Below are 12,644 nucleotides of genomic sequence, written 5' to 3' on the forward strand. Positions count from 1 at the left end.
ACACAAAAACTCTCCAACCTGTGGACAGCTAAAGCTGCCAAGTCCCAGGCATCTCAAACAAATATTACAAACCTTGTAGAAAGGCAGTTTTATTAAGCCAATTGACAACAGCAGAATGAAAAGAAGTAGCACCATACATGCAACAGCCTGGTGCTGCATCCCATCCTGTGGCACCTTTTGCTGCCCTCAGCCAAATTTTGCCTATGATGCATACCAAAAGCAACTTCTGAAGTGTTACGCTCCAGGAGAGCTACAGCAGCTCTTTCCCCATCGTTCCCACTACTCCCTGGAGCTTCCTCACAAAACCTAATGACAGGCAGTGCACAGTGTGCCACCCCGACACATGCTCCTGAAAGCTGCCCTGGGAAAATGCATCCAGCAAGTGGAAAAGGGCAGCTCCAAGGTGGCCATCTCTGGAGTTGCCATTCCTTATGCCTCCTAACACAAAGCCAGGGGAGCATCCACCTATACACTCAGCCCTCCAAAACTGAGTGGAAAATGTTTCTGAGGGTGGATCAGGAATCCCCTGCAGACGCTGTTCACACGCAGAACTTCAAGGCACTAGAGGCAAAACTAGACTAGAAAAGCGGCAGTGATTGCTGGCAGTGAGAAATGGGAGAGAGTTGCAGGTCAGTCTTTAACGGTTGCTCCCCGAGCGTGAGAAGGTGCAGGGAGTTCTGAAACTGCTCCAAGGCGGGTACCGGCCCCAGCCGAGGGGTCAGGGCTTCCCGGCCTCCCTTCCCCGAGGGACACGGCGGGTGGCAGGGGCGACCCCATCTCCCCGCTGCGCCTCCGCGCGCTCAGCCGAAGGGGGTGGCCTGGGTGCGGAGGGGAGGGCAGGGCGGGGTTTGCCGGCCCCGCACGTGTGGGAAGGCCGGGCATGGGGGCTTCCTGAGGGGAGGAGCGCCCGGCTTTCGCGGCTGAGGGAGACCCGCCGCTACCGCCGCACCTCCGCGCAGCCCACGCAGCCGCCACCGCAGGCAGCCGTGCTCGGGCTCCGTAAGTGGCACCTTTCTCCCCCCTTTCCCTTCCTCGGGACCGGGTGGGTGAGGGGTTGGGGGAAGCGTCCCTGCCGGGGCCTCTCGCATGGCTCGGGCGTGGGGGCGTGCGGTCCGCCTCCCGTCGACAGGCGGGAGGCCCCGGTGTGCGCTTGGAGGGGCTCTGACTGTCCGCCTCGTCGCGGGTCTCCGAGGAGCCATTCGTAGAGCCAGGCGACTTGCGCGGGAAGGGGTGCCGAGGACTTCTCCGCTGCCTTTTGAAGCTGCTGAGGGGGCAGCGGCCCTGGCTTTTCGCCGCTGACCCTGGTCGCTGTCCCCGGCAGCGCTCGGCTGCTGCAGCCGGGACAGAGTGCGGGGGTCTGGCGGCCGCGGACAAGCACGGGTGGGTGCCGGACGCAGGGGGAGAGGCGCACCTGAAGGCTGCTGTCCAGAGTTGTGAGACCTTGTTTTCTGCGCCGGGGGTAGCTGCTGCTATGAAGTTTTGGAGGCCTGAACGGGTTAAGCTGCCCTCCCTGGGTTTCCGTCAGGCCCTCGCTCGAGCCCTGGCGTTGCCTGGAGGTGCGATCTGTTCAGGTTTTTACGGAATCGAAAGATACAGTGACAGTGCAGCCTCAGTTCTTCGGTGCTTTATGAGAAGCTGGGGAAATCAGGCATCAGCGGAGAGCACGTAGTGAGTGCAGGTCCCTAACTGTTGTAGAACAAGTTTAGAAACGCAAGGTTCTTCCCTTCTGCCAACTTTGCACGTTTAAATATAGAAATGTGTTTGAAGTCTATGTCATCCAACATGTAATGCTGCTTGGCAGCTGGAGAAAGCTAGTCCAGTGAAATAATATTTTAAAATATTGGTTATCACTAGAGGTTTATGACAGAGAGTTATGGATCGGACCTCAGCCTTGAGTCTGGGTGAACTCCTTTAACTTGGCTGGACTAAATTAGTTTTGAGAGAGTGAAGGATTATCACACTGCTTGGCTTCGACTGTTAGTGTAGGCTCTGCTGATTGTTTGCTGGTGCTTAACACATCATTCCAGCAAAAGTAACTTACCTGTCAAACTAGGTAGTAGTTCCCTGAAGATTGGCCCAAACTGTGAAAGGAATCCCTTCAAGCCCAACCTCTGCTTCAAACATATTAATACCTAACATGTATTCATTTTAGAAGATTTCAAATGCATTTCTCTTTGTATCCTTCCTAATTAAAACCGAAACAGATCCACTGAGAGGCATTCAGATGTTTCAGAGATGGGGAATGTAAGACAAGGGATCATGGTGTATAGAACTTGTATATATTGAAACAAGCTGATGGCAGTTTGTTTATGTTAGAAAGACAAAACAAATTCTATGAAAAGTTCATTTAGACACTGTGCAGATTCAGAACACAGTGGATCTTGGATTAGAATTTGTATTACACAGTGTGGAAAATCTTTTGAGTTCTGGTTTGTGTTACCTAATGGCATTAAAACATTGACAGTGAACACAGGCATAAGTACTACACAAGAACTAAAAGTGTTTTCACGTCTATAATGTACTGTAGCATCAGACAGAAAAGGTCATGGTGCCTTCCCCACTCCTGTAAGCAGATGTGCACTGATGTAGCTGATTCCATCTGACAGTGCCTCTGTCCAAACAATTCTTCTAAACGCCCCCTGGACTCTAATGTAGATTGCTACAGGAATAAAACAGCACCACAGAGACCTAAGTAGCCTTAATGATTTCTTTTGAAAGGTGCAGTGACTTTTTGCATGAAATGACACATATTTTTAGGTTTTTGTCACATGTTGCGATGGAGATTATCCATGCATGGAGTAACCTTCTGTCTAACTGATGCTACTAGAATACAATTTTTGATTCATCAGACTTGGATGGAGACTGGCACTTTGTGAAGTTTTAATGCAATGAAATTTTGATGCCAAAGCTCACTATGTTGGCTGGCATGTGCATGCACAAATGGTCCACCTAGGGTCCTTGACCTCAATAAAAATGTACTGGATGAGAAACGTGCATGTGTAGCATCTTCTGGCTTTGTACATACACAGATGAAATAAAATCAGTTTCAACTTTCTTAATATGTAAATGTATTTAGCATATGTTTCAACCTGTCTGTATATAACTTTTCTTCTTAAGTTCTAGTTAACAAGGTACTTAAGGATTATAACACATTTGGAGTCAATGTGTTAAGATATTGATGCCATTTGTTAGATACTTTATGGGGATTTTACTATTTGACTATGTTGGCATAGTAAGTAGCAGTAAGTACAAAAATACAGGTAAGATAAAAGGTGAATAATAATTTACAGCTTTCAGAAACCTTACTTCTTGTTTTTTAAGAGTTTTGAGAACAAAGTATTTTGAAGGAGGAGGCATCTTTTTGTAAATCAGTGTTTGCAGATGGCTGTTACAGTGACCTAAACCAGGGACCAGACAGAACTGCTGGGTAAGTATGCTGGATACAAAGATCCAGCTTAGAATTCCTCTAGGTGGAGATAATTGCAAAAAGCCCATGTATCTTAAGTGAAAAGATGTGAAACTTACTTTTACAAGTGTAGGGACCAGAAATAGGACAGAGATTAACTCTGCAACTGTGGGGAAAGAAAACACACATCAGCTTGATCCAGCGTGACTTGCTTGAAAATGTGTATTGCTTGTACTTTTCATCCTGCATACACTGCAGAGAAGCTGAGAAAGGCTGTGACATGCATTTATTGGAAAATGAGATATATTGAAAAGTTCAGAGTTAAGATTTAGTTCCTCCTTTTGTGTATTGGCAGAATTTTGTGGTGGATTTCATGTTTAAGACAGAGGTGAATGAAAGGGAAATACTGCAAATGATTAAAAAGGAGCTTACGATAAATCTCATTCTCTAAGTTGTCGTAGAGGTTGTAAGATCATAAAGTTCTCTCAGCTTTGCTCATATACCTTTTACTGATATACCAGAGGTGATCATCCTTACCTCTGCTGGTTCTATAGTTATTTTGGCATCTGTCCATCATGATTCAAATATCATATGACACTTTCCCCTCCCAAACAAAACATGGCATACTTTCCTGGGTTTCCTGCTGTCCCATTTTTAACCAGTTCATAGGCTGACATACTTCATGGTAGAATCCTTTAGGGAATTTTTCTTTTGCATAGGTAATATTAGGCAGGGCATTAACTTAAATTATAGCATCCATCGTAGGCTACCACTTCTGTCTTTGATTTATTGTTCATTTTTGATACTAGAATGAGCAGTTTTCTGCCATTGCTTTTCTGTTCTTCCCTCAAGTACTTCCCAGGTAGTTAGTGATCTATTAATGTCATATAGCCAAAGATGTGGAAAAGTTTCAAAAATGTGCACACAAATATCATTGCCCTTTAAAGTAGAAATGAATGTATTCACATTAGATTTTTATATACTAATATAGTAAACATATTTTATATGCTGCTGAAATTATTAAAAATTATATAAAAATACTTGGGGTCATGTTTCTCTGTCTAAGTTTTCATGTATCTGGAAGTGCCCACCTTCATGACACCTATGTTGTTTATCACAACACCTTTGATCCTTCAGTCACAACTCTTAATCTCAGTCCTGCAGATTCTTACCGCACTACACACAACAGTGCATTGCCCAGCTGGGGTAAGAATGATCCTCATTGCGCTGGTTTAGTGGGACGGTTTAGTATTGGTAAGTCAAGGGACAGGGATATTGAAAGCAAACAGTTGAGCTTTCAGAAAATGACGAATGTGTCCTTGTCTCTGCTGGGAAAAGCATTTGCGTGATCTGCCACTACTACTGAGAGTTATAAAGGTTACTAGTAAAAGTGACTTCTGAGATTCCTAAGTTTAGTCATTGCTGACAGTCATCCAAGATCTGCAATATTATCTTGCCTGATCTCAAAACTGTAGTTTATCTGAGTGGATGTGCTCCAAGAGGAAGATCGTTTAAAAATGAACTGAATGTTGTGATTGTCTTCACAGGTTCCTGCATAGGATTTTATAGGTGTGGAACAAAATGTTCTGCTCGTGAGATGATTGTTGCAGGTCTCTTAATGTTGAGATATGATCTCCAGCAACTTCATATATGGATATCCTTTAGTTCCATCAGTCTCATTTGATCATGAATCCCCAGGTCCAGGAGGTTGTGACAATCTAAAAATTTGATAGTCCAATGGCTGATGTTGGGTTTGTGTTTATTGACTGTATCCAGGGAAGAGCCGCCACTGGAATAGCATATGTAGACAATTGTCTTATCTATGCTTTCTTTGCTGTGGCTGTTAAGATTCTCTCCCAGACTTCATAGACTCCCAAGGATATGTAATGGTTGTGTATAAATGTTGACATCCCCTCAACATATATGTTATGAAGAACCAAGCATTAAACTGGAGTGGAACATTAGTATGGTTAAACCTTGTAACAAGGGCCCTCCATTAAGATAATAGAGTGCCAAAGAAATATCTGCCCTGTGAAAATGTAGCCCAACAGCAATGAACTTTTGAACAGTATGAAACAGCAGTGGGAAGGACACCACAGCTCTGATAACAGCTAGCTACTCTAGTTGGGGTTATGGCTTCTAGAAACAGCAGGACATTTTCCAAAACTCATTTACATGAAAATCCAGGAGGGCTTCTCTAAAACTTGTTTTGGAAGGCTAGAATCTCTTACTAGTGACTGAACGGCTGCACACGTCTGACAAGTAGAAGTGAACTAGCCACACAGAGTAAAACCAGAGGAAACCAGTATTTATACACCATCACGCTACTGTTGTGCTTGTTCACAAACTACTTCTTCCATCTCACTTTTTTGATTACCTTTTCCTACCATCCCCCAGTAGTTAGTGTAGGTGACCCATAAAGAACTCTGCAGTTGCTAGAGAAAGGTGATGCTTGGTGCTTCCAGTTCCCTGTAGCAAGTACAGAAACTCAGTGGAATGCACACAACAGCTGCTGCTTCTGATAAGTAATTGGAATGGGCCTAATCAGTGTTGGCGATTCAGTGCTATGCTGTAGTCCCCTGTATTGCTAAATGTAGGGTGGGTTTGCCTCTCTTTGATGGTAATATCAGGTTTTAGAAGTCTCGTGTGGCTGTTCTCAATAAATTAACTAATTTCTGAAAGCTACTGTGTCAGATGTACTACCAGAAAGGAATGGTGCTTGGTTAGATGTGTCCAGTTGTACTGGTTACCATTTATCTGATGTGGAAAGGTGATAAAATGTAGATAGGTGTCAACTGGCAAAATCCAAGTAAATAAATTGTCTTCAGAGGTGTTCTGCAGGCAACTCAGCTGGGAATCATTTGTAAATGGATATTAGGCTGAAGCAAAAGACAAACTGTACAAAGTGATTTTAGCCAAATTTTCTACTTTTATCCAGACTTTTCTACTGCCTTCTGTGTTTTATATACAGCTTTATTTATCTTGTGATTTTTGCTTTTCAGAAGAAAGTGGTTTCATTTTTAAAAAACAATATATAAATGTATGGAATGAATTTATTTTTGCTTTAAAGAACATTCTTCTTTGAATGACTTTTTAGGGAGAGGGAGTTGGATTCAAGGCAATCTAATCTTTATTTCCTTTGCTGTGAAAACAGTGAATGATGTGGATAACCTGTTCTATAGCTGTGTGAATTCATGTAGCTAATCCCTGGTCCCTGTCCATTTTGTTTGAGGTTATTCAGCTCTTTGTCTGGAGTTTGATTTCAACCTCTTTGACAAGATGGGAAAGCGATTGTGTTTATTTGTGCAGTACCATGTGCGTTGTGGTTATGGAATAAATAATTGAAATGGAATTTGGAAGAGATTATTTATTGTCCTCTTCCCAGTGTCCTTAGATTGAGAAACATCTCCATATTAGTTAAGGAAAATGTAACATTTGGATATCATCAATATATCTACTACTCCCATGAGGACTTCAATTAATTCCTCTGAATTCACTGTTTATGCGTGATTTGGTGTAAAAAGGATTTTATTTTCCCCTTGAATGTTTTCGGACTGTCATGCAGTTGAGAGAAAACAATGGGATGTGACTTGCCATGAAATGCTTTCAGCACTGTGAATTAGATGAGAAAGCTTGTGGATATATAGAATTAGCATGAATGTGTGATTCTTTTCAAAGGTACACTGCTTCAGTGTGCTTTGTAGAAGCAGTAATTTAGATGACTAGGCAGTATTTTTGAACCTTGTAATCATAGTCTAACTTATTTTCAAGTTTGAAACTAACAGTCAGTATTTGAGTGCAGTCAGTTGAAAAATTTAGTTCTCTGCTGTAGGGATTCTAACAGAGGGAGAACTTTTAAGTGTAGGTCTGGAGAAGTATATATCATGAAGCATCAGCTTTATTGCATGGAAATTGTAGGCCATCAAAAATTATCAGCTGGAGGCTTTCTTTGGGATTGTTTCTAGAAGGTGCCTCTTGCATCTATGAATGCATTTGTTAAAAGAATTATTTTTCAGGAGGAGATGAGTATGCACTAGGTAAACTGCTGTGCTGAGAAAAACTACAGTTATCTAGAATTAGGTCAATAAAAATAATCAGTATAAAATTCAGTTCTATGAGTTACCAGTGCTGGTTAGAAATACTATAAAAATTACAACTATATAATATTCACTGTCAGGTGGAAAAGTGCAGAGAAGCTGTAATTAGTACTTCTTAAAATAACATCTGTGGAGAGACTTCATAATTGCATCTAATAAGCCTTCTTTGGGTATTTCAGTGTTTTAAGGAGACCTATGTACCTTGCCATCCTTTGAAGTGCCTCTTATCCTTTCAGTTAGTTTAACTCTGTGTCCCATTGTGAATTGGCCCATATAGTTACCATGAATAAAGTTTTAAATATCTTTTCATGTTACTTCATAAAGTACTTTGACTCCTAAGGAAGCCTCAAAGGTGAGTTGCTGTTCTTTCCCATTTACCAAGTTACCATTCAGAGCAGTAGAGCACTTCATGTTTACATTGGTTGGTGTGGAATAACTTGGTGATCTGTAGAGGTTTGTTCAGTTGTAAACAAACAAGCTATATCTACAGCCCCACACTGCCAATGTAGTTTGAAATAGACTTGGAGAGATGAAGTATTTTTCCTAAGGTCCATGACTGCCTTTTCCCAATATCTATATTTTATTGCTTTCTTGTCCAGAACCAAGATCTGAATACCTGACAGAAAGTAAAGTCAACATCCTTCTTGTTTTTCAGTATCCAAATACCTGAAACCAACTTGATCACATCTAATTGGTGTCTTGGGTTCTAGACAACTGAGTGGAATATAAGCACATATATTTAATTGATATGCAGAGCTCCCTGTAGTGCCAAGCTCTTTGTTTTCTGCTCATGGAAACACCTGGTTGGTGCCAAAACACATCTGGGGGGGGAAAAAAAAAAAAAAAGAAAAAGATCATTGGGGCATATGGAGACTGAGCAGTGGCAAACCTATGTTATGCCACTTAGGTGGCAAAAAAGATTGGGGTTTCTGTGCTGATTTGCTTCTGTAGCAGTGGTAGCTGAAGATCACATAGGGAAGTGATGGTGATTCACATGGTGTTTGCTCCTGATAGTTTGAACAGGCTTTTATTTAAGGCACATGCTAGACCCAGATCATCTGAAAGCTTTGGGTTTTCAGTCACATTTTGTGTAAATTCATGTGCTGCATAGACTTAGTTTATGAACCATGCCAGATGTACATTGTTCTGGTGCTTGCATGAAAACTAAGCATGCAATATAAGTAAAACATTCAGTGCTGGCTTGTTCACATACCCTCAGAACATTAGGAAGAAGAGCATACTTTGTGGTCTTTGGCTTCACTCTTGCTGACTTGCTAGCAAAAATTTCCTTAACAATAAAATAAATAGGTTAGAACAATCCCACAGTGGACACCAAAATTATTTACATGCATACTTCTGCAGGAATGAGTTGCTCATAAATATGTTTTCCCATATGGAAAGTGTTGTGACTTCACAATCAATGTGTTTTCTGCTTCTTTCTTTGTCAACAATATTCTATTATCCTTTTAAACTAGAGGCAATACAGTTTAGAGTTAGGTACTGCTTACCTTTTTGGCAGTAAAATAATAATAATAAATATCACCACCACTCCACCACTAGATTATGATTATGATTGTGGTGATGATCTGGATGAAGGGGTTGAGTCAGTCATCAGCAAGTTTGCAGATGACACCAAGTTAGGAGCAGATGTTAGTCAGTTAGAGGGTAGAAAGGCTCTGCAGAGGGACCTCGACCGACTGGACAGATGGGCAGAGTCCAATGGGATGGCATTTAACAAGTCCAAGTGCCGGGTGCTGCACTTTGGCCACGGCAACCCCATGCAGAGCTACAGGCTGGGGTCAGAGTGGCTGGAGAGCTCCCAAATAGAGAGGGACCTGGGGGTGCTGATTGACAGCTGCCTAAACATGAGCCAGCAGGGTGCCCAGGTGGCCAAGAGGGCCAATGGCATCCTGGCCTGCATTAGGAATAGTGTGGCCAGTAGGAGCAGGGAGGTCATTGTGCCCCTGTACTCTGCATTGGTTAGGCCACACCTTGAGTACTGTGTCCAGTTCTGGGCCCCTCAGTTTAGGAAGGACATCGAGACACTTGAACGTGTCCAGAGAAGGGCAACAAGGCCTTGAGCACAAGCTCTGTGAGGAGAGGCTGAGGGAGCTGGGATTGTTTGGCCTGGAGAAGAGAAGGATCGGGGTGACCTCATTGCCCTCTACAACTACCTGAAAGGTGGTTGTAGCCAGCAAGGGGTTGGTCTCTTCTCCCAGGCAACCAGCACCAGAACAAGGGGACACAGTCTCAAGCTGCGCCAGGGGAGGTTTAGACTCGAAGTGAGGAGAAAGTTCTTCACCGAGCGAGTCGTTCGTCATTGGAATGTGCTGCCCAGGGAGGTGGTAGAGTCACCGTCCCTGGAGGTGTTCAAGAGGAGATTGGATGTGGCACTTGGTGCCATGGTCTAGTTATGAGGTCTGTGGAGACAGGTTGGACTTGATGATCCTTGGGGTCTCTTCCAACCTTAGTTATACTGTGATACTGTGATACTGTGAAGTACAGGACATTCACATTGGAGCCTGAGTTCACAGATGCTGTAGGCCAAGACCATGATGAAGACTGAATTGTGATCTTCCAGTGCTCTCCCCAAACACATACAAAATCACATTTTAATTTTAGAGCTTAGTTTTCCTGCAGCTCCACCAATTGCAATATGATATTCATATATGACTTTCTCACCTGTCTTGCTTTCCCCCCCTCCCCCCCCCCCCATTTCTCTACTTCTGCTTAGTTTTGCCTGTTCTCTTCTGAGTGTCCAGCCTCTGAAATTCTATAATGTCTTTCTGGGAATTACATCAACCAGCTATTGCTGAGTCTCCTTTAGATTTTTAAGACAATTAGAAGTTTTCAGGAGTTAAAAAGTAGATGTGCATTTATCCCTTGAAAATGCAATTTTCAGCATGTTGGTAGAGCCTGATACTGAAGCATACCATGTGGCAGCAAGCTATCATTTGCTATAAGGTGTTTTGGTAGGATGACTGCCTTACAGCAGTGAGATACTCTCTCACTGTCTGATTTTTGCATGATAGAGAGGAGAAACTGCCTGAGAGGGAAAAATTAGACCCTGAAACATACTTTCCCTGAATGAAGGAAATCTGTTCTAATTGTTTCAACATTTGTTCCTTGGTGGGACAGTGCTTCTGGGTATTCCAGTCCAGAATTGTTTTCAGACTCCCATGCAATGTCCAACTATTAGAAATATTTTATTAGACCATTTTAATTTATTACATGCATGTGCTTTATTCTGAGGCAATTAGTTTCGACATCAGACTTAATAATCCCATTTTGTATTCTTAATTGTCCAGGATATAAACTTTTATAAACCTTCCTGCAATTTTGTAGTACTCTGCAAAGCCTTCTGTGGTGTTTAATTGCCTATATACTCCACTTCATTAGTTGTCTAAGCAAATAATTTTTGATTTTTATTAAATAAAAGAGTTTTTTTGTATTTGACTGTTTTTTCTGTCCTGTGTGGTGACAGATGGGTTGCACTTAGTTCAATGAGCCAGATGCAAAAAGAGCAGAATTTGCAGTAAAATACTGATGATGTTGCATGTTTATCCACACAAAATAAGTTAAGTCAGCTTCCTGATTATGTAAAGTGAATATTTACACTATTTCATTGTAACTACACTCTGTGAAACAAGTAGCTTTCCCAGTCTGAATGGGCTTATAGGTATAGTTTGTGCATTTCTTGCTGAAGCTGTGTCAGCATGAGAAGCTCAAATACTGTGCTCCAGGCTGCTGTCTCTTCTTCCTGCTTCAGTAACCATCCCTCTGTGCATGCACAGCTGTTTGTGGTACTGTGCAATGAACTGGATTAGGAAACTAATTCATTTTTTCCTTGGGATGCTTTTGAATAAGGATCAGTTCTCTGTTCCAGTTTATCTCATGGCCACACACATGGCTGTGCAGCCACAAATGAGGGATGGAGACAGAGGAGAGAATGGACTAAGTAGGATGAGCTGCTTAAATTGTACCACCATTGAAATAAATTATTGAATATGCTCCACATAGGTGTAAAGCATACAATAATTTCTCATCTGCTTTTTTTGTTAATCCTTCCTCTTAGACCATCATTTGTCCTTTTAAACTGGAGAAAGCACTAGTTGCAAAACTTTTCATCATTGGAGGTGTTATCCCTCAAAATGTTTAAGTTTGGGCGTTTAGAATCATACTTTTCCTGCAGCATAGGAACTCCTGTACAGTTCAATTCCATAGTTTCATTCTTTGGACAAGAGCTAAAGAAAACAATACATACTTAAGAAGATGTCACTCACCGTCTGCATTTTTGTGCATGCTCTTTTAGACTTGCTTGGTAAATGACTTACATGTGAAACTGGTTTTCTCTGAAGGATTTTGGGTAGTTTCTACTTAGCTTCTGCTACGTTTTTGCTATAACTGTAGTTCCATTACTGCATATTTGACCTAATTCTGATCTCTGTTTAGCATTGTAAATAGGAAATATTTCCATAGGAACAAATGAAATTACTGAAGTTGCAAAATATCCCTGTTCTTCCCCATCCTCCCCCTACTCTCCCCCATTTGGATTTATTAGTAGGCTCACACAAGCTATCAGAGTTCTTAAAATTTATTTTCTTGTGTCTGTTTATGAAAACATGCAGTGTTACAGTATATTTGTCCTAACAACTATGTGATGATTGGTACAAATTACTCCTGTAGAAGACAGTGAGTGGGATAGGTGTCTTCCTTTAATCTACAGCTGGGAACAATGAAATCCAGTATCTTAGCATAGCTGAAACCTAGCTAATAAAAGCGTGGGTTTCAATGTTCCATATGTTTGCTAAGGATTTGATAACAAACATTGCTGACAGCACACAGACAAACAGTGAACTAATTTAATTGCAACTGTTTGCAAATGGCAAAAAGGGAGCAAAAACATAGAATGATATGAGTGGTACACATAGTGTTCCCTAGAGGGACAGCCCTGGGGTTGAAAGTGAAGAAAGAAATTGGAAAGAAGCCTGGAACTGTAAGCAAAGAAGCTCACTCCGTGTACTTTTACTCCCACTATGTTCAGGGAAACAGGACTCTGGAAACACACAGCAAAGTATGTGAGATATGCAGTACTGAATTTCTCCAACTCACTGGAGGAGACTGCAAACCCTTGAAAACAG

At 42.0% G+C, this 12,644-nt stretch overlaps 1 protein-coding gene across 1 annotated transcript in view; it reads left to right on the plus strand.

The window, feature by feature from the left end:
- Positions 1-936: 936 nt before the first annotated feature.
- SLC7A2 (solute carrier family 7 member 2) overlaps positions 937-12,644 on the plus strand; it is a 53,393-nt gene continuing 41,685 nt past the window's right edge. Inside the window, exon 1 of the mRNA XM_054164481.1 lies at positions 937-999. The gene's annotated coding sequence lies outside the window, so the exon portion shown is untranslated. The remainder of the gene's footprint in view (positions 1,000-12,644) is intronic.

This window comes from Dryobates pubescens, chromosome 1 (genome assembly GCF_014839835.1).
Source record: "Dryobates pubescens isolate bDryPub1 chromosome 1, bDryPub1.pri, whole genome shotgun sequence".
NCBI classification, from domain to species: Eukaryota; Metazoa; Chordata; class Aves; order Piciformes; family Picidae; genus Dryobates; species Dryobates pubescens.